The sequence below is a fragment of the Hyaena hyaena genome, unplaced genomic scaffold (genome assembly GCF_003009895.1).
Source record: "Hyaena hyaena isolate Hyena2069 unplaced genomic scaffold, ASM300989v1 scaffold_276, whole genome shotgun sequence".
NCBI classification, from domain to species: Eukaryota; Metazoa; Chordata; class Mammalia; order Carnivora; family Hyaenidae; genus Hyaena; species Hyaena hyaena.
The window spans coordinates 1,555,222-1,578,117 of record NW_024080909.1 but is presented as its reverse complement, the minus strand read 5'-3'; the positions used below and the strand labels follow the sequence as shown (position 1 = coordinate 1,578,117).

Below are 22,896 nucleotides of genomic sequence, written 5' to 3'. Positions count from 1 at the left end.
GGGGCCGGTGAAGGATGGCAAATGATCTAGACCTACAAGTATCTGCAGAAGCAGACACTCCCTGCCAGAGAGGGTATCAGAAACAGAGCCCCTGCTAAGAGGATTTGGAGAGCCCGGGTTGGGGGGGGGGGTTGCTGGTCCCCCCCCCCATCACCCAGGGTCTGGCCATCATAACATCTGACAAAAGTGGGAGCAAGAACAGAGCTGACCCAGGTTTTGCTCCAGGCAAAGTCTGTGGCACAAACAGATCCAGTTAGAGACTCAGGAGGACGGAGGGAGAAGAGCCTGTTGGCCTGGTCTGCCACAGCCAAGTCCCACGGACACGAAGTCCTCACAGTCTCGGACACCGAGGTCTGTGGGGATCAGCAGAGCTGGGCCCTGGCGAGTCCTCTGCTTGGCATGCAGAAGGCTGCTTTCCCACTGTGTCCTCACGTGGTCTTTCCTCTGCCATTTGCAGGAGAAAGCCAGCGACCATGCTCTCCGGTGTCTTTTTCATATAAGGACGCCAGCCCTAGCAGATTAGGGCCCCACCCTTACAACCTCATTTAACCTCAGTTAGAGGCCCCGAGAGCCCCTCTCTCCAAATACAGTCCCATTGAGAGTCAGGGACTCAACATATAAATTTGGGAAAGGACATAATTCAGTCCATAAAATGGCTTAAGAGGCCCTATAGTCCAATCCCCTTATTTTATTGATGAGGAAACTGAGGCTCATAGAGGGTGAGCGGTTTGCTAAGAGTCACGCAGCTAGCTAGCGTCAACAGCCGGAATCAGGTTGTTGTCAAGTCAGGCTTGACATCTCCTAGGCGTGTGGTGGAAAGGACAGCATCTTCTAGCTGATGTGGCCAGAGACCTGCCATAAGCATGCCCTTGACTGGCAATTCTTGTGTACATGAGACAGAAGAGCAGAGGGAGCAGGCCCACCCCAAAGCCGAAGGGTTGAGTGACCTCAGGATGGCTTCTTGTTCAAAAAAGTTCTGAGTCACCGCCAAGTGTGTCCAATGGCAATTATAGGGTTTTTTGTTTTTTGTTTTTCTTCAGAAAATGGGAGAAAGTTTGGCAAAGGGCAAGGAAATGGAGTTCGTAACTGTGAAGATCCTTGTAGACTTAGGTTTCTATGCTGATTAGGAAACTATTCCACCGAAACTTCCCGAATCCAGAAGTCTTGCCAGGAGGAAACAGTCGCCGAAAAAAATCTCCCCGAGCATACCTTTGGCCCAGCAGCCCGACCCTGGGGGTGAGGGCAGGGACCAGGCCTGCGCAGGGCTGTTTACCTGGGTTAGGCAATGCAGATAAGTCGCCCCGTTTGTGTTTGCAGATGGGAGCTGATGTTAGGGTGGACAAGGTCAGGTCGGAGCTGGCAGGTGAGGCTGTGGGCAGCTGGCAGTGGGGCGGGGTTCAGGGCTGGGGCTGGGGGTGGGCAGGGAGGGCTGCGGCCGCCCCAGCCAAGAGGGCCCAACTCCACTGCAGGCATCCTTCCTCTGTCTACCCTGCACTCTGCGGAGAGGTGTGGCAGCCGTGACTTCCATGTTCCCTCTCTCCCTCTCTCTCTCTCCCTCTCTCTGTCTCTCTCTCTTTCTGTCACCTCACAACACACCATTGACAGCAAAGTTCTGCACTGACCCAGGCCCAAAAGATTTAAAAAAAATTTTTTTTTACTTTTATTTTCATTTTTTTTAAATGTGTTTTATTTACTCTTGAGAGAGAGAGACAGTTTGAGCAGGGGAGGCTCAGAGAGAGAGGGAGATACAGAATCCAAAGACAGACTCCAGGCTCTGAGCTAGCTGTTAGCACAGCGAACCCACAAACCGTGAGATCATGACCTGAGCCGAAGTTGGACGCTTAACCAACTGAGCCACCCAGGCGCCCCTCTTATGTGCTTTTTTTTTTTTTTTTTTTTTTTTTTTTTTTCAGTTAGTTTATTGTCAAGTTGGTTTCCATATAACACCCGGTGCTCATCCCCACAAGGGCCCTCCTCCATGCCCATCTCCCCCACTCATGAGTCCTCAGTTTGTTCTCAGCATTCAAGAGTCTCTCATGGTTTGCTTCTCTCCCTTTCCCCCACCATTTCTCCCCTTCTTCTCNTTTTTTTTTTTTTTTTTTTTTTTTTTACAGATAGTTTATTGTCAAGTTGGTTTCCATATAACACCCGGTGCTCATCCCCACAAGGGCCCTCCTCCATGCCCATCTCCCCCCTCCCACTCCACCCCCACTCATGAGTCCTCAGTTTGTTCTCAGCATTCAAGAGTCTCTCATGGTTTGCTTCTCTCCCTTTCCCCCACCATTTCTCCCCTTCTTCTCCCCCATGGTCCTCTGTTAAGTTCCTCCCAATCCCCCTGTACGTGCAAACATATGATATTTGTCCTTTTCTGCCTGACTTATTTTGCTCAGCATAACACCTTCAAGGTCCATCCATGTTGCTACACATAAAAATATGGAACGCTTCACGAATTTGCATGTCATCCTTGCACAGGGGCCATGCTAATCTTCTCTGTATTGTTCCAATTTTAGTATATGTGCTGCTGAAGCGAGCACAGATTTTTTTTTTTTTTAAACTGATGTTTTCATTGAAAGATGAATTTGCACAATCCCTCTCAGGAACACAAATGCCATTTTTAGGAAAGTAGGAAGATTCTGAGACCTGCCTTGTGAAGTGACGTGAGCGATTGGCATTCTGAGCAAGGTCACTGCCAGTTTGCAGGGGGAGAACATGGTCTTTGATGACCCTGTCTCTTCTTAGATCGTGAGCTGTGCTCAGTGCCAGGAAGCTATTGTCCCTTCTTCAGAAAACCAGGGAAGAAAGGAAGAGGCCCCCAAGCCTACGCAGCCGCAGCTAACATAAATAACATCCTCGCTTTATAAAGAGTTTCCAGAAGACTCTTTTTTTTTTTTTTATGTTTGTTTATTTTTGAGAGGGAGAGAGAGAGAGCACGAGCAGGGGAGGGACAGAGAGAGAGGGAGACATAGATTCCCAAGTGGGCTCTGTGCTCACAGCACACAGCTTGACCTGGGGCTCAGACTCACAAACCGTGAGATCATGACCTGAGCTGAAGTCGGATGTTCAGCTGACTGAGCCCCTCAGGTGCCCCACAGAAGACTCTTTACAGAACACGAATCCCTTCTCTGGGAGCCTGTGGGGCCCCATGCTCGGCCCCTCTCCAGCCCCTCTCCACAACGGTGCCAGTGCTTTGTCACCCACCCCGCTGGGCCGGCGGAGGGCCCTCCGGGCTGGCCGTTTACTCTGTTTCTTGTGGCCACTCTCTCCCTTGCTGGGTGAGCAGAGGTGTGTGGGCGAAAGAAGGACGTGGAATGTCCAGAGGCCACAGGACCCAGGTTTTGGTTCAGTACCAATTTTAGGCTCTTGGCCCCACGGTCCCTAGAGGAAGCTCCGGGGGGAGACTGGGGATTTGGGAAATGTGGTCAGTGAGCACTCAGCCCTCACTCCACAGTGTTTGGTTTTCTAAAGAAATGAGTGCATTTCAAGTCTGGAATGGCCTCTGCTGAGGAAGGCCTGCTTCCTGCTGATGTGGCAGAATCGGTTTCCATTCTTAGTGCTCGCCTCCTTAACTCGGGGTGGGGGCGGGTTCTTCGGGCCTTTGCCCCTGCAAGTGTCGGTGAGACTTAGATCTCAGGGCTGCAGGGGTGGAGAGCGGAACCTCTAATGAAGAGCTCTTGAATGACCTTGACCAGCATCTTAGCTGGCTGGACAGGATATTTGGACAGTGCCCCAGACCCAGCTGTCCGACCTCAGACATGTGGATGTAGCCTCACCAGCCTTTTGTGTTCCCTGGAAGGATCTCATCCACCCACAGGCCGCCGGGTGGAGCAGGGCTGCTGGCGTCAGACGGCTGGTGTGGTGCCCAGTCTCTGGTCACTTGCTGGCCCTGTGACCTTGGTCCCTGGCCTCTCTAACCTTCAGCTTCCTCATCCTTTGGTGGAAATAGTAAAGGAAGCTACTTCACAAGTTCGTCACAAGGAGGAGTTACGGTGATCCAGATTCAGCCCCGAGCACAGTACCGGGCACAGCCTGTGTGCCCCTGTGGCCCGTCGGTCATAAGTGACCTGATGGGGGTCAGGACTGAGTCCAGGACGTGTGCTGCAGCAGAACTGCAAGCAACTGTTCACTGGGACATGAGGGCGTCCTCAGGGCCTTGTCAGATTAAGCCTTGGGCACTTGGCTTTGAAATAGCGTTACCTCAGAGGGGTTTTGTTGGCCCTAAATGACAGAGTTGGCTTGAATAATAGACTTTGTGCTGACTCCTTAGCACACCGAGGCCCAGGGGCATTAGTAAGACCCAACAGGTCCAAAGGCATCCTAAACTGAAAGGGCTCCTGGGGCCCAGGACTCACTGGACAGGCTGCGCTAACCCCGCTAACCCCAATGAGCCAGCTCAACCCCATTACCTTCCCCCCACGCCCCCACCCTCCCACCCCTAGGGATATGCAGCTGGATATGCAGCCGGCAGCCAGTGCAGCAACCAGAAGTGAAGACATTTCCAGCAACCCATCCTCTGGGGCCTGGGAATGGGCGGGGGGGGGGGGGGGGTAAGGGAGGGGGCCATGGAGGAGGCATGATGTCATTTCTGACCTGGCCTGTAAGTCACCTTCGGGCCTCCTCCTCTTTACCGGCGGGGCCCAGGAGGCCCAGGAGCTGAGACTAAATGAGGAGCTGAATGAGGAGATGAAGGGATCCTCCCAGGTTGATAATTATAGTGGCCTGAACTCCCAACCAGGTCCCAGCCAGGTCTTGGTCTCCCTGGGGCTTTCACACAGCCCTCTCTTGGCAAGGAACCTCAGAATGGAATGATCTGGGGCCAGCAGGTGTGTAACACATGCTACAAATGCCTGTTCAGTGACATCAGAGGGTCAGGGCTGGCCCAGATGCAAAGAGGTAAAGGCTGACTTTGCTAATCCTGGCTTCCCTCCTTCTCCACCCCTTTCACTGTCCCTTCCCACCCTGGTCCTCTTTCTTTCTCCCCTCTCCTTACATGAAAACTTCTTCAGAAACGTGGACTTTAGACTACAGCATTTAGACTATAGTGTAAATGACTGGCAGCATTTCAGTGCTCTGCCATTTGCCTTTCTCTGTCTTTTTAACAGACGTGGCATGACCTTTCTCCTGGGCTTTCGAAACTGGGACCGTGACTCCCTGGGGATACTCGGTATACCACTGGTATACAGGACTCTTCTTTCCCCAGCCCTTACAGAGTATTTTTGAGATTAAGGTTAGACTTTTCTGTCAGCGTTAACCCATGTTACCCATTCCGAACCTAACACAGAGCTTAAAGGGAATTCACAAGAATGTTCTGCTTTTCTGAGCATGTGTTTACTTAAAGGCTTATAAGTTTTAAGAAGTGCAAACATGACCAAACCAGCTGTAAAACTCTGCAAAATCGTAGGGGAAAACCTTTCATGAAAACCTGGGAGAGAGCACAGGCTGCAAGGACAAAATGAAACCACACAGAGCACTCAGGGACACGGTTGAGAATATTAAAGAACAAGGACAGATGCCTGGAAACCGGGAGGGACGGGCCACCACCAGGCAGGCTGAACAGGACCTGGATGGGGAGTCAGGAAGCTGTAATCAAGGCCATTAGGAGGAAACCAGGACCCTGTATTTGTTCTGCACACACCCAACACGCCTCCCTTTAGAAGTTCCCTAGCGTCTAGCCGTCTCAAAGTCAAAGCCACAGGGACCGACTTTTGACAGTATCTGCTTCTAATTCCAAAAGCTTATCTTTGCTCTCTGATGACTTCTGCTCTCGAGACCTCCAGCATTATAATTAGTAAATGTCTGTTGGAAGAATGAGGTTAGTTGCGTTTATGGTGAGACAGGTGAATAAATAAATGAAGTGGATTGTTTTGTTAAGGATTCCATCCTGTCTCACTTCTCATGGGGGTCTCTTCCTGGAACTAGCGTCATCCTTTGGAAACTTTCCTCTTTCCTCCCGCGGTCCCCTGGCATCCCAGTGTGCCTCCCTGCAGCAGCCCCTCAGCACCCGTGGGCTCCAGACCTGATGCTGAAGACATTTCTCGTGATGCCAAAAAGGCCTCCCAGACCATTGGTCCCAGCATTCACTGGGGCGCCCTGCCTGGGCGGGGATAATCATTTCCCCCTCCTATGTATAGAGAAGCCAGATTCCAGAAAGCAAAGAAGGAAGATGTATACAGAGAAAACCTTCTATAGATAAAAGACGTTTTCACCCTCGATGTCCTAAGCGGACTGTAGAAATCGTTTCCTCGTTTATGTGCAGGAGGAAACAGAGGCTCCAAGAGATTAGGGAATAGTAGCTGTTGATGCTCATCAAGGGCTTATTACCAGCCAGGCACCAGTGTGTGTGACCCATTTATTACTCCCCAACTTCACCACATAGGCACAATGATCTCCGCCTTACACATGGGAAAATGACATAGAGTCACCAGATAACTTACTCATGGTCCCAAGGTATTAAACATTGGAGCCAGGACCAGAATCTAGAAATTCTGACCCCAAAGCATGTGGATTTCCCCACCACGCTGCACTGCCCTCCAGGGCTCTGAGTTCCCGTATCTTTGCACTCCGCTGCAGCTGTCCTGGAAGCCCAGTGCCTGAGGCCGCACGGTGCCTCCCTCCATAGGGAACGATGCTCCAAAATGGCTCAGGTGAATAAGAGATGCAGGGATGCACGTGTGTAGCTGGTACGTCAGCCTGGCCTCTGAGGACAGGGATCCCTACTGTTCTTTGGGCATCTGCCGCTGGCGCTCAACACGCATGTGGGTGAGGGTGGTTTTTACCTTTCCCTGTGTGCTGGCAGGTTGGCTTGGACTCCTGCCCGCAGCTCAGGCTCCATGGGGGCTGGTTGATGAGCTTGAACAGTCACCCTTGGCCAAGGGAGGCTTGGCTCTTCCGGCGGGGGGGTGGGGGTGTCACCTCTCCCTGGCCAGATGGAGGCAGGCGAAGTCTTGATGTGCAGAAAGGAGGTGCCCGGCAGCTTCCCCCTGATGACAGAGCAGGGGGCCCAGGCTAAGCCCAAAGCACAAAGAATGTGAACGAGACAAGAGGGAGCGTGTGGAATGTTAGCACGGATTCCTGAGAGAGGCGAGGCGCACACACTGGGCTAGCCTGGCTCTGATCCAGCATGTACTTTTGAGCAGAGAAAATTGGGTCCAGCCTGGGGCTGAAAGTGTGCACGCTGGAGAAAAAGACTTCTCTGTTAGTTCTGAGCTGCTGAAATGCATTACCCCTGTGTGGCTGAATCGCTGGCCAGTGCCCCACATGCACTTATTACATAGCACTGTATTGCATCATATACTATTAGTATTACATTGTAGCTGGCGCTAGAGTTGCTCCATTCCCAGCCTCGCCTTTAGCTGGCTGGGACCACGTGACAAAGTTCTGGCAACTGCATGTGCGTGGGAGTGAGGTGTGTGCAAATTCTGGGTCATGTCCTTGAAAAGGAAGTGGTATGCCCTTGCCTTTGCCATGCCACCTTCCTCATGGCTGGAATGCAAACACGATGGCAGGAACTAGCGCAGCGATTTTGGGCCACAAGATGGAAGCACACGGTGAGGATGGCAGAGCAAGGAGTGAAAGGTCCTGGGTCCTAATGGATATGTGGCTGCCACACTAGCAGCTCTGTCTGCTCATTTGAACTTGCACATAAACAGGTACAGATTTCTAAAAACCAGTATTATTTGGGTCTCTTTGTTATAGCAGGCAAGTTGATTACCTTTATTTTTTTAATGTTTATTTTTGAGAGAGAGAGACTGAGCATGAACAGGAGAGGGACACAGAGAGAGGGAGACACAGAATCTGAAGGAGGCTCCAGTTTCTGAGCTGTCTGTGCAGAGCCCGATGCGGGGCTTGAACCCACAACTGCGAGACCATGACCTGAGCCAAAGTCGGACACTTGCTTCATACACTGAGCCACCCAGGCACCCTGACAAGTTGATGTTCTACTAATGAAGCTCAAAGGCTCTCCAAGTGTCTTTTGGGTGTGATGGTTTTGTAATTCCTCATGTGCATGAAACACCATGCTGGAAGGGCTCCACACACGCCCGACCTCATCAGCCTGGGATCAAACGAGTTTATAGGAAAACAGAAGGGAAGACTGTTCTGGGCAGCCTCCTTCTCTGCAAGCCTGTGGCCATTTTCAGGCAAGCTGACTGGTCAGTGTTTCTAGAAACATGGGACCAGACCTGGTTCTGTTTCATTCACACAGTGACTGGCCCTGGGCTAGTTTCGTTCTATGTAAAAATAGAAGTTGACAGCTGCTGCTCTCCACTGGGCTTGGCCATCAAGGTCTATCTCTCAGGAGCCTGGCAAGACTTTTTCTATTCATGTCTGTGGCAGGTTGTGGTTTTTTTAAAGATGAGAGAGAAGGAGACACCGAATCGCAAGCAGGCTATAGGCTCTGAGCTATCAGCACAGAGCCAGCCGGACACAGGGCTTGAACTCATGAATCATGAGATCATGACCTGAGCTGGTCGGATGCTTAACTGACTGAACCACCCTGGTGCCCCTATTGTGTTTCATTTTAAAAGACAAGCATGGCCTTTTGGCATCCAGCACTGTCTGCACCATGCTGTAGTGAGAGGGGGCACAGATGAGACCGTCTCTCACCATCAAGGGCCAGAGCAGCGCAGGCGACCTCCCTGGGACAGCCACATGTCCTCTACCACCTTCCCCTGAACACATGGCCTTGCCTTCTATCTCTTCACATTAGCTCTTTTGAGGGACACCTCCACTAAAATAAACATCCTTGTCTCCCCTAAAGTAAATGTCCCTTTCATAAGCAATAGCTTCCTCTCTCCTGGAGAAGGCTTTTCTTGAATTCCTTCTCCACCTGACCCCTGTCCCCCGTGGGGGGGCCCAGGGCTTGAATGGGCCACAGAGGCAGCTTTTCTTCTTGAGAAGAACTTCAAGAACGATGGAAGGGCTCCGGACATCTGGGTTTAGCCCTGACCATCAAGTCCACACTTAAATCCATTACTTTTCCCTCTTCTGATTTCAGTGTAGAAACTTCCTGACCAGGAAAGGGCCCCACGGCATAATGCAGGGTCACAGGGGAAGGGGTGCTTCGTGAAAAGGTGAGGGGTCAGCCCGGGCTGTTCTGTGTCTGACTTCTCCATGCCATCCTTCAGCCCCATTTATGAATTGAGTAGCCCAAAGGCCCATTGCACTTTCTGCTCTGCCTCAACTATCTCTTCTGTGAAATGGGGTTAATAAAAGCCATCCAGGCTCCAAGACAAGGGTCCAGACTCTCTGATCTCTTGAGCCCCCTGCCATCCCTGAGAACTGTAATTTTATTTAAAAAATGTTTAGATGTTTATTTTTTTTGAGAGAGGGTGAGTGAGCCGGGAAGGAGAGGGGAGGTGGGGAGAGAGAATTCCAGGCAGGCTCTGTGCTGTCAGCATGAGACTGACATGGGGCTCAACCCCACAAACCATGAGATCACGTCCTGAGTCAAAACCAAAAGTTGGACACTTAACCCACTCAGCCACCTAGGCACCTGAGGAGTGTAATTTTATGGAAGACTAATTATCTATCTATCTATCTATCTATCTACCTACCTACCTACCTACCTACCTACCTACCTGTGTTTTAAAGTCTATTTATTTTGAGGGGCGCCTGGGTGGCTTAGTTGGTTAAGCATCCGACTTTCGCTTAGGTCATGATCTCGCGGTTCGTGGGTTCGAGCCCCGCATCGGGCTCTGTGCTGACTGCTGGCTCGGAGCCTGGAGCCTGTTTCAGTCTGTGACTCCCTCTCTCTCTGACCCTCCCCTGCTCACACTGTCTCTCTCTCCTAGAAATAAATAAAACATTAAAAAAAAAAAAAAAAGAATGTAGTAAAGTCTATTTATTTTGAGAGGGAGAGCAAGGAGGGGAGGGGCAGAAAAAGAGGAGAGAGAGAGAATCCCAAGCAGGCTCTGCACTGTCCGCACAGAGCCCTACTTGATGCTCGACCCCATGAACCATGAGACAGTGACCTGAGTTGAAACCAAGAGTCAGACGCTTACCTGACCCAGCCACTCAGGTGCCCCCTGCCTGATTCATTTAGAAAGAACCTCAAACTTTTACAGAAAAGTTGCAGAAGCATGGCATAAATATTTGTCCAGATCCATGTGCAAATAAACTGCTGACATGATACCCCATATACCCCTGGACATTTCGGCACGTGATCTCCACACACAAGGACATTCTGCTATGGGACCACGACACACCCATCAAGTCAGGAATTGTGTCCCCTCCATTCCTACCACCCAGTCATCCTGGCCCACTCTGACTCCGCCTCTCTCCCCAGCAGAGAATCACATTCAGCCGTCAGCTCTCTTCAGTCTGTAACAGGCTCCTCTGTCTTGAGCTGCTCTCATGATATCCGGGCTTTTGAGTCCTGCAGACCCTGGTGTTTATGAGATGGCCCTCGGTGTGAGTGTTCTCATGCTTCCTTGCACTGGGATGTGGGTTCTGATCCTCGGGGCAGAAGAGCACGGATGTGGGGCTGTGTTCTTGCCGCATCTTATCTGGCGGCACATGGTCCCTATTTGTTCTAACACGATGTAGCGTTAGTTCCTTGATTAGGGTCTGTCTGTCTTCCATGTTCTCACATGAAGCCAGTTTTTGTTTGTCATTATTCAGTGTTTTGTGGGGAGTTACCTTGAAACTATCTAAATATCCATGCACTCATCATTAGTTCATTAATCCTAAATGTAATTATGATTATAACTAATTGACATAATTAATGAATTGGCATATGTTTGGACTCGTGGTTTCCTATTCCATCCTGTGGGCTATGACTCATTATTATCATCATTTATCTTAATGATCAGATTGTCCCTGATGTGGTTGATGGGAGCTCCTTCCAGCTGGCTTCTGTGTCCTTTTGACGTGTCCCCATCACTCTGTGAGCGCCTTTGGGCTCTTTGGCGCAAAAATGCATTTTAGGCTGATCTTGCGGTTTCCTGTCCCAAGCTCTGGAACCAGCCACTCCTCTAAAAAAAACCCCAAGTCTTTTTGGCAGGCCGTGGATGGTGACAAAGACTGTCCTTGATCCACTTCACTTAGGCCCCTCTGAGCCCTCTGCTCTGCTGGGACCAGCTTGGGTTCTGTCTCTGTCCCTGCAGAATCCACTTTGAGCAAGAACCATGCTAAGTCAGCTTATCACTGCCCCACCCTGTGCCCTGACGACCCTTGCCATCCCATCAAATTCCTCGTCCCCAACCTGGACACCTTATCACCCTAGTCTCTTTCAGCAGGAATTCTGTTGAGCTGTCTAGCAGGAATGCCCTTTACCCCTGTTTTCCCCTTAGGAATTTTCCATCCTCTGCCTCCCCACTTCTCCTGGGGTATAGCCTCACTTGTCACTGTTGGGGTTGCATCCTGTCTGATGGCCGTCCCCTACCACAGACCCCCCTGAATCATCCACCTTCCATTCCTTAAGGACTGTGGCGAACCATTTTTCCTTCACAGTGGGATTCAGAAACGCGGACATTGTGATGTTGTGGCCAGAACACAGAAACATGTGTGTATGAACATGTGTCTACACACATTGATTTACATCCAGATTGTTTGTACTTCTGTTGCTGTAGATTGAAAATGTTGACTGTACATCAGTGTCTCCAGTTCCAGCCCGACCCCAAGGGATTTGTTCTGGTTTTCTCCTCTCTGTCTTAGTCACCCCTTCTCAGGGGCAAAGCTGTCTCCCACTGTCCTTAATGCTTTGACTGCTACTGCATGTGACTCATCTCTCATCACGCTGCCCCTTCATCCATGAAGATGCCATCCCCCATCCTCCCCTGTAGGCTCTGAGACCCTGTGGTGGGCCACCCACCCTCAACAGCTCTCCCCCCCCCCCAGCACGGCCCCTCCCCCATGGAGCCTAACCTTACCCTCCTCCTCGTGGCTTTTGGCTGTCCTTGTTAGGGAAGGGAGAGAGCCTTTGCTGATGGAATCTTCCAGTCCAGGGTGATGGTCTCTGAAGCTTAGGAACCTAAGATAACCCTTGGCAATACTCACACAGACTGTTCCCTAGAGACTGAGGCTTTCTGGCTCAGGTCATCTGTGACCCTGTCTGTACCTCTTAAAAAGAAGAGCTGTTTGTGGCATTCAAGAGAGAACAGGTCCTTTTTCCCTTCTGTACTTCCAAAGTAGCTTCAGGCTACGTGGGTGACCTTGGATGGGTTACATTTTAATGATCCCACCAGCTTCAGGTGTGGTCAGAAAATTTTCCACGTCTTCCCCCTGGTTGTTCATGCTTTTGGGAAGCGGGCTTCGTGCCAGCAGCTTCTGGTCTGAATCTCTCCGAGCAGAGTCAGGGCTCCCAGACTGCAGCACTCACCTGGACAGTGGGCTGAGAGGGGTGTGGGGCCATTTTCAGGTATCCCTCAGACCCCCATGCAGATTCCTCTTCCAGGGTGGAGGAAGGCAGACACAGTGCCAGGAGACAGGAGAGACTTCAGGACCCCGTAGCGAAGATAATCGGAGACTAACAGCCCCAGAGTTTATAGGGCAGGGGCCCATCCACCAGGAGGCCAGCGAGGCTTAAAATGCAGTGACCCTCACTTGCTCAGCCTCTTCCACAGCCTGTGCCATTTTCAGGCACAGTTTTCTAGTCTTTGTCTTAAAGAAGGGCCCCCACATTGTCTAAGCTATAGGCCCCACAGCCTGGATCTAATGCCATGACTCCTGGCCCCTGTGTGTGTCCCAGAGGGGTGGAAAAGGCCCAGTGACAGAACGCCCTGTGCGTGGGAAAGTGGCTTAGTGTCCCAGTTAAGAGCAACACTGCCTGGGTTCAAGTCTCAGCTCTGATATTCACCTGCTGTGGGATTCTGGAAGTCACCTAACCTCACCATGCCTCAGTTTCCTCAGTACTACTTACTTCACCTCCTAGAACTGATGTGAGGCTAAATATATTCATTTGTGTGTGAGCTCTACCATCTATCTATCTATCTGTCTGTCTGTCTATCTGTCTGTCTGTCTGTCTGTCTATCCATCCATCCATCCATCCATCCATCCACCAACCCACCTATCTACCTACCTTCCTACCTATGTACCTACCTACCGTCTGAAACACACAGACACAGAGTCCCCACAATAGCACTTAGATAAATTATCTATCCACTTCACTCTATAAAACGCTGCCCTGAAAGGTACATGGGTACATGTCATGCAGCCTGGATAGCCCTTAATCTTCCCCTCATTCTTCAAAGCCGGAGATCGTTCCCTCACTTCTTTGCCTTATTCATGGAGGGGCTGAAAGACTCATAAAGGTTTCAGAACATTTGGAACTCGGGATTGTGGTCCTGGGCTGCTTTGCCAGAGATCAGGCTGGCCTCGCCCTGACACACGGGCTCGTGTGCCCAGGTCAGCACCCGGGGAGGCAAAGGCCTGCAGCTTGGCTGTGCTGCCTCCCGGCTCTCTCCCCCCAGGGAAGGGCCCGCTGTGCCCCGTCTCCACAAGGGAGAAAATGAGAGGACTGGAGGGCTCGGGAGGCATCAGGCTTTGGGGCATTCAGGAGGGTTGCTGACCAGGAAAGTGAGGACAGTATGAACCGGCTTGTGGGAAAATCGACCAACACCAGCCTCGGAGGATACTCTTAGCTGGGAGGTGCTTCTGCTTTGTCCTGGGAACTGCAAGCCTCCCACAGGAGATGGACCACGACCACGTGGGGGACTGTGGCCCCCTTGCCACTGTCCTGCCCACCTCTTCTCTTATTGTCAGAAAGCCAGGGGCTGGACACTTGAATTTCGTTTGCATTTCTTTCTTTTTCCCTAGCCCGCTGTGTGAGGCTACAGTAAGGGAGCAGCTCTGGTCCCGGCTCTGGATGAGGCCGGCCTGCTGGGGCCCTGGCTGGGCCTCGGAGCTCGGCTCCTCCAGTAAAGAAACCCTCTCTAGGCACCAGCCTGTCATCCCAGGGAATTCCCTTTCTCTCCCGACTTCTCAGGACATGCCCTTCATGGTCACCACTGCCGTTTTCTTCCCTCCTCCACCTCCTCCACCCACCGCTCCCTGACTTCTCTGCCCACCAAACAGCCTTTCCTCCCCCACCCCCACATGCATCCCGAGGTTTTGGGGGTCCCAGGAAGCCTGCAGCACTTCAGTTAGTATAGGGAAGCCGTATCATTTTAGTCCCTAACAAAGCAGTTTTGAAAATAAAAGGAGACAGCACAGGCAGAGAGAGACTGCCCTGGTCACCAGGGCTGTGTGGCCACCCTGTCCCAACAGTGGTCATTGCATACTTGCCTGGCTCAGCTGGTGCTCCGTCCAGCCTGCACGGTCCTTCTCCTTTCCCCTTCTAGAATAACCACAACACTTGCTTCCACTCAGTTCAGGCGGAGCTCCTGCCTCCTCTGACCTGCCTCTGACTGCGGGCAAGAGCTGACTTGTCCTGGATGGCCAGACTATTAAGTTTTTGGGAATTTTACAGGCCAGCTGTTAAACACAGCCAGTATCTTAAAATTAAATGATAGGAACTTATACTTAAATAAGGTAATAAATACCCTAAATTCATCACTTCCTAATTACATTGCTATTTTCTATGCTCTTGATATTATTTCTGCCCTCTGTACGTGTTTTGTGGAAATACCGTGGGCTGATTTCCTGCTGTAGCTTGCTTTCCACCTCTGTCTTCAATGATGTCAGCTTGGTGGCTGAAAACTGGCCACAGTGGGAGCAGCTCCACCATTGAGACGGCCCATCCTATAACCCAGGGCTCGATTGGCTGCTCCGTTGATTGTCTCAACTTCAGAAAATGATGCGAGAAGGAAAATGTTAGTAGTTCAGAGTAAACATAAAAGCATATTTTGCGTCCCTCGCTATTACATTATGAATCATCCAAAAAATGGAGGGAACACCTCTCAGCATTTGAAAACTTAACCTGACTTAGCAAAGAAGTTGCTCATGTGAAAAGAGGTTTCAGATTAATAGATATAAATTAATATGAAAGGGAGAGAGAGTTTATGAACAGATCACATACCCAATTTAAGGAGAATAAATTTACTGCGGGGAGAGCTGATCGGAATGCAACCCTTCATGGTTGAATGCCAGGGTCTGGCAAAAAACAATGAACAGGTTCTGTGAGAATCAGTTGGCTTCGTGGAATTTACAGTGAAGAGTATTGTGTATTTCAGCGTTATTTCTAAATTGTGTGCCATATATCCTTTATGTCAGTGAAATTCGTAATAAATACATGTACACTTCCATAGGCACGCATGGCTATATACCGCTGGGTTGGGTGTCTGTTTGGCTGCTCTCACAATAAACTTTGTAGTCTGGGGGTGCCTGGGTGGCTCAGTTGGCTGAGCATTCGACTTCGGCTCAGGGCATGATCTTGCAGTTCGTGGGTATGAGTCCCACTTCGGGCTCTATGCTGACAGCTCAGAACGTGGAGCCTGCTTCAGATTCTTTGTCTCCTGCTCTCTCAGCCCTTCCTCCACTCATGCTCTGTCTCTTTCTCAAAAATAAATAAACCAAAAAATAAAAGTAAATAAACTGTATAGTCTGTCTCACCTATCAAACTTTATTTTTTAAATGCTTATTTATTTTTTGAGAGAGAGAGAGAGAGAGAGAGAGAGAGAGAGGCAGAGCATAAGCAGGGGAGGGGTAGAGAGAGAGGGGGAGACAGAATCTGAAATGTGCTCCTGGCTCCAAGCTGTCAGCACAGAGCCTGATGTGGGCTAGAATCCATGAACCATGAGATCATGACCTGAGCTGAAGTTGGTCACTTGCTTAACTGACTGATCCACCCAGGTGCCCCTCACCTACCATACTTCTTGAGGACAAGGACATCTCTGTAGCTCTAATGCTTGATGCCTGGCAAATATTATATACCCCTCCCTACATGTAATGAAATAATTTATGGATTTAATAGTTGAGCAAATGAAGGTGATGCTGTGCCCTCTACATGCATTTTCTCTTCCTGGGGAAGGACTGTGTTCCAGGCCCTCTTGCACTGGGGTGTGGCCATGTAATGAGTTCAGCTAGGTTATGTGTGTGTGTGTGTGTGTGTCGTAAGGGTAATGCCAGCCCCTGTCAGAGAAGATCTTCCAGAAGCCTCTTCCTTCTCTGCTCTAGGGACCCTAGAGGCCAAGTGTTCCTGGCCAGGTAGCCACATGACAGAGGAGGATTCCTGAGCCACAGAGTGACTTTGAGTAAAAGAAACTTTTATTTTGTTCAGCCACTAAAGTCACGGGGTTCACTTGTTACTGTGGCATAGCCTAATCCATCCTGACTAATACATTGAGGAAGTGAGACGTGGCTGGTGACGTGGCCCAGGCGGTATAGCTTGTCGGTGGCGGGGCCAGGCCAAGAGCCCGTCTTTATTTTCCCTGTGCATATGGCCTCCCAGAAACGTTTTCAGAAGTATAGAATAAAATGTGGATCCAAGGTGGATTTTGTTCAAAGCCCTATTTCAGAGGGTATCTGGTTAAGACCCACTCGTGTTGAGGCCTCATGAGGCCGCCAGCCCAGCAGGCACGCCCACCAAACATCCTCCTTCATCAGAGGATCAGCAGGTATGGCTGGTGTGTGGGATTCGGTCTCCCATTAACCGTCATTAGCCTGGCTGATGCTTCACCCACAAGCACTCCTCCCTGATCCTGTCATTTACCACTTCCCTCTGAGCATATCTGGACAGGTCTGGGACTTGAAGGGAGAGAGGACCAGGCTTGGAAGTGACACTCTCAGGCATAGGACTCAAGTCCCAAAGGCAAGCAGAAAAAAGACACCCCCCACCTCCCATTCTCAGCCTTAGATCAGTCCCACAAACATTTATGAAGTGTGGCTTATGTGTCAGGCATTAGGCTCTATTATAGTACAGTGTGTATAGTATGGGCTTAATATGGCATAATATAGTATGTGTAGCGTAACAGGTGTAGTGTAGTATAATATGTGTATAGCATGTACAATGTGTATAGTATGTATAATATGTGTATAGCATAGGATAGCACAGTATAGTATAATACAGCATGGTGTAGTGTAGTATGTATAGTATAGTATAGTCTGTATGGTGTAATAGGGCATGGTATGGTATGGTATAGTATAGCATCTTATAAAGCATTAGTATAACATATTGTGTATGGTATAGTATAGTGTTAGTATAGCATAGTATAGTCTATATGGTATAGTATAGTATGTATAGTATATGTATAGCACAGTATAGTATATATAGTATAATATGTATAGCATTCATATACAAAGTATGTATAGTGTAATATGTATAGTGTAATCCATATACATATATATACCACAGTAGTATATACTATGCTATATTATATATATTATACTGTGCTATACTCTATTATACATCTTATACTATACATACTTTGCTATACTCTACTATGTATGTACATATGCTATACTATAGCATATGTAGTATAATATGTACAGCATAGTATGGTATGTACAGTATAGTATAACATTAACATAGCATTGTATAGTGTATACAGTATAGACAAATATGCATAATATGTGTAAGTATATCATTAGTATAGGATAGCATAGTACTCTTTGTCCTTTTTCTTTCTCTCCTGAAGGCTTGGCAATTTTTCCTTTCTTTGATTGCAAACCAGCATTCTGGAACCATCTGGTTGAAGCCACAGAGCCCTGAGTGGTGGGATGATGTGAGGGTGAGCTGGCACATTCCTGACTCTATCCACCTGTCATGTCACTGCCTTCGCCAGTTCTCCCTTGCCAGGCGTTCCCTCCACGACTTCTGCTTGCCCCTCTCCCTGAAGCTCTGTTCTTGGCTTTGTGGTTTGTTTGCTTCTGTCGTGGCCACTAGGATGTAAGTCCCCCAACAGTCTTATTTTGTGCTCTGTTCTGCTGTCTCCCCAGCGTCTAGAAAGTGTTTGTTGAATGGCAGCTAGACTGCAAGTCCTGGGGGCAAGGACTGTCCCCTGCCTCACACCATGTCTTATACCAGCACTGGGTGATGGACCGTCCCTCACCTGTGCCCTCCCCTCGTCACTGCTTTAGTCCCCACTTGCCCCCAGTCTTTGTACAGGCTGTGCCCTCTGCCTCTTCTCACCCCGAAGTCCTTTTAACTCCTGTATACCCTTCAAGTTAGTCTGGCCACCTTCCCTGATAGGATCCCTTCCCTGTACTCTGCCCCGCCCCCTCTGTCCCCTAGCCCCCGTACTTCCCCGGTCACAACACTGCCGTACCTTCTTGCAGTTACTGTGCTTATTTGCCTATCTTCTCCCTGGACTGCCAGCTTGGGAGCATGGGACTGTGTGCCCTGCTCACTGCTCCATCCTCAGCCCTCAGCACGGCACAGAATAGGTGCTCAGAGACTCGTAGGATGAACCAGTGGATGCTGATCACAGCCAACCTGTGACCTCTTGGTCCACTCAAGGCAGACCCAGAGATGCAGTGGGGGATGCAGGGCCCTTGTCTGGATGAAGGTTCCCACTGATCCCCTCTCCTGTAGCCATCATGGGCAGGACCGAGAGAGTGGCCCACGTCTACCGTTTTTTCTCTCTCTCCCTGCACCCTCTTCTCTTCCTCAAATGGGATTATCTGCTTTCTCAAGTATAAAAATAACATGCACTCATTGTAAGACTTCTGAGCTACTCTTGTCTTTTCGTGTCCACACACTTATTCTACGTAAGGGCTGTTAACTGAACGCCTGCTATGTGCCAGGTGCTTCACGAGGCATTGGGGATGCACCTGGTAGGACAAGGTCCCTACCTTCCAGGGTATTACATTCAGCACCTATTCTGCACTTCAGAATACCTCCCCAGCTGTGCACCGTAGAAGGCGGGGTCTGTTTTCTGTTCACTAGCCCAGCGCCTCAGACTCACACCCGTGGAGGGCTCGCTCAACTCTGGGTCCCGCCTCCAGGGTTTCTCATTCAGATCTGAGGTGAGTCTGCTCATTGGCAGTTCTAACAAATGTCCTGACGATGTTTATTCTGCTGGCCAGGGGAGAACCGCACTTTGAGAAACACCACCCTAGACTATACCGCGCATATAGTTTTCAGAAATTATGCATGTCTGTTCTCTCATTCAGTGTTTCAGAATCTCTCACCCGAGAGTGCCGACGACTTGCGTGCCTGTGACTGGCGAGCGCTGAAGTGGACTCTTGGGCCCGGCTCCTCCTCTGGGATGCTGCCCCCTCTTAGTGGTACGAGGTGGCACTTGCCATTCCCACTGCCGTAGGACTACTGAGAAAGCCGTGCTGGGTCCACTAAGAGCAAAGGGGGTCAAGTTGCAGAGGAGTCCCCAGGAGGACACTCCCTGGAAGGAGACTCTGCCAGGGGGACAGGCCTGGGTCACATGGGCTGAGAAACGGTGACTTGCTCCAAGAGTTCCTGCAAAGGAAGGGAGCCGCCCCGGGGCCTGCTGACCTGAGGCAGGTGTGACTGGGCCTGGATCACTCCACCTGCTTCCCCAGGGCCGTTCTGGAAGTTCTGGCTGAGAGTCCCCCCCACCCCGCCCCGCTCCCCCAGCCGTCCCCCTTCCCCCAAGCTCTGCCCCAGCACATCCCTCTGCCAGGGCTGGCCGTGTAGGATGGAAAGTCTGAGGGCCGCAGCCTGACTAGCCCAGCAACTCAAAATAAGCACTTCCTTCTTGGCAGCGAGGCGGCCAAGGGGCTCTGACTGGACAATCCCCCAGTGTTCCCTGGAGTCTTTCGGGCGCTGGGCTGGGCTGGGCACTTCCTCATCTGGGAGGAGGCCTGGGGAGGTGGCGGGAGAGCCCAGCTCTGAGAGGAGCTCTGTGAGTCCCACGGGGAAAAGAGAGGAGACATGGAAAAGTGCGAACTTGGAAGAGGGAGTCCTCTGATGTTGTGTACCTAAGCAGGAAGCCAGACCTACCCAGTTCTGAGGAAGAAAAATAAGCTCTGGAGACCTATTTTTAGAAAGTGGCAAAATTCTGTTTCTCAGTAGGCAGTGGAATTTAAGTCTAAAATTTGCTTCACTGCTGAAGTAACCACAGGACTGCATGTAGGAATGGGACCGTGGTGAGCAGTCATGTCTGAATGAGGCTATTAGGCTAGTGCCTACTCACCCTTCATGCCACTAGACTTGCTCAGGGCCATTCCAGAAGGCTCTATAGGAATTCTCATGCAGGCTTTATGGTGGTAATGATGATAGAGATGGAGATGGTAATGATGATGGTGATCAAGATAATGGTGGTGATATTGATGCTGGTGTGATGGTGGTGATATTGGTGATGATGGTGATGGTGATGATGGTAGTGATGGTGGTGACTTATGGTGGTAGTGATGGTGACGATGAGGTTATGGTGATAGTGGTGATGTTGGTGATGGTAATGATGGTGATAATGGTGATGGTGATGGTGATGATGGTGGTGATGAAGGTCATGGTGGTAATGGTGGTGATGATGGCCATGATGGTGATGATGGTGGTAATGGTGATGGTGATGATGGTGTTCATGGTGATGATGGTTGTGATGATGACAGTGGTGAGATGATGTTGGTGAAGGTATGTGCTGGGCCTACATTTGACATATGTGATCTCATTCAGTCCTTACAGCAACCTTATGGGGCAAGTATGGGTTACCCCCATTTTTTCAGGTGAAGGAAGAGAAGCTCAGAGAAGTTAAGTCCCACAGCCAACAGTCATAGGGCTGGGATTCAAATTCAGGTCAGGATAACAGCAAAGCCTGCTCTATATGAACCCATCACAAGATCTCAGATTTGGAAGGAGGGGTGACACTGAGACCAATTCCCGTTGCTTTCCTCTCCCAGCTCACTTGCACAGTGTCTGTACACCTCCATGGCTGTGGGACTCCTACTCCGGTGAACAGTTCTTTCCCTTTCGGTCAGCTCTAAACCCTCTAGAGTTTCCTGTGCGGAGCTCAAGTCTCTCTTTGTGGAATTTCCATGGCTGCACAGAATAATCTGTTCTGACAGCCCTGTAAGCCTCTGGAGGTGGCACCCATAGCCTCTGAAGGCCTTTCTGTCTGTGGGGTCAACGTGCTCAGTCCTCTCAGTGGTCTCAGCTCCTTATAAAGCGCATCCCCCAGATCTCCACGTGGAGCCTGGGATTGCGTAGGGTGCACTTAGGGTAAAATATACCTCTGAAGGTGGATCTGATTTCTAGAAATACAAGTAGTCATTTGGAATCACAGTTCATTTGGATGATTAAGCTGAGGGGGGAAAAAGCTGGTTTAAAAGATAAAATTGAGTATTTTTAAATCTGGCCCAAAGTGGCAGTGAAAGTCATTATTCCTGGAAGAAATGAACCAAAACATAATTTAGACACCAGCAACATTCGTTATTAGATGAAGCGCAGAGCCTCTCAAGGCATGGAGGTGCCCAGTCCTCTGAGCTGGCACGACCCAGTAAACTGTAGACAAAACTCCAGCTACAAATGCTGGCAGACTTGTAATGACTTCTGACATGATGGGGAAGGACCACCACTTTGTGCTGCAGTTGCGTCCTGAGTGACATGTGATTGGAGATTTAAAATGGGGAGATGGAGGTGCCTGGGTGGCTCAGTCGGTTAAGCATCTGACTTCAGCTCAGGTCACAATCTCGCAGTTCATGAGTTCAAGCTCCTCATCGGGCTCTCTGCAGTCAGTGAAGATCCTCTGTCCCACCCTCTCTCTGCCCCTCCCCTGCTCATGCTCTCTGTCTCTCAGAAATAAATGAATAAATAAAATGTGGAGATCAAGTCTAACCCCAGCACCTTGAGCTGGCTGGCCTCCAGCCGAGGGCGAGGCCGAGGCCAGGCGTGGGCCGTCGCTCTGCCTCGCCATGCTCGGGGCACTGATGCTCCATGCAGTGGGTCCCGGACTTTCCACTGGAGCCTGGCTGCCTTTCTAGTAACAACCACAACTTCAGAGGGCTGCCAAGGAGCAGACTGGGCAGTGTCCCTGCTGAACTCGGTAGCTGCGTGTGCTGTGTGTGCATGGGAGTCCTGCACATGGCTGTGTTGGAAACTGCGACTGGCAATTCCGGATTCCGGAAGCAAGTCCTGAAGGCGGGAGTGGAGGCCTGGAGCCAAAGGACCTGCTTTGAACTGGATCCCCTGAGGCAGAGGTCACAAGTAGCAGCCCAGAGAACCCCAGCTTTCTCAGGCCAGGGACACGATCCCATTCCTCTCTCCAGCTCTGCGCAGCCCAGCCCACTGGAAGGCTCTTTCCACCAAGCCTGATGGTGGAAATGACTCTGTCTTCACCTGCTTTCCCTTCTTCCCCTATAGATACCTACCTCAGGTCCTATAAGTGGATACACAGCTGCAAATCAGGGACGAGCCCCAGTGGGGTGGGGGGTGGGGGGCAGATGGAACACTAGGGAAAGTGGTTCCGTGGAGGACCAGAGGGCTCTGTTGAGGAGAAATGAAATGGTGATCTCAATGACACTGGGGAGGATTAGTCCCTTCCACACTGGGGAGAAGGGACGGCAGGCAGCCATCAGCCTGCAGCAGCTCGGGCAGCTTCCCAGAGGGTGCAGAAAGCAGGGCGTTTGCACCCCCTGCAAACAGCGTATGGACCTACTAGCCCCCCCAGAGCCCCTGGTGAAGAGGAGAGAAGCCCCCATTTTCTCGTCTGTAAGGGTCATCACCCCTCCCCCGCCCTGGTAGGCAGCCATGAGGAATAGGTGGTAATATTTAGCAGCACTCACAGTGCCTGGCATATGGACAGGACGCAGAGGTCTGCTGAGTGAATCCGTGAATGCTGTCGTACTCAGCACCACTTGGTTCAAGCTTCACAAATTATTAGTCTCAGGCAACCGTTGTACATTACTAACATTTTAATTGCGTTCATTTGGTCTTTAAGGTTGGACTAAAAAATAAAGGGCCTTACAAGAAGTTTCACAAACACATGGACTGTGAGTTGGGAAGAGCCTGGTTGAGGTGCCCCAGCCAACCCAGCAAAACTTGGGGAGGCCCTTCCTGAACTTTCCTCCTCTTTGAAATTGTCTTCACAAGGCAGAGGTTATTTCCCCCAA

General features: G+C 50.4%; 1 non-coding gene across 1 annotated transcript; it reads right to left on the bottom strand.

The window, feature by feature from the left end:
• Nucleotides 1-2,427: 2,427 nt before the first annotated feature.
• On the bottom strand, nucleotides 2,428-2,534 carry LOC120241097. Its single transcript, XR_005530831.1, has one exon. It is a non-coding gene; the product is annotated as a U6 spliceosomal RNA (small nuclear RNA).
• Nucleotides 2,535-22,896: the final 20,362 nt, after the last annotated feature.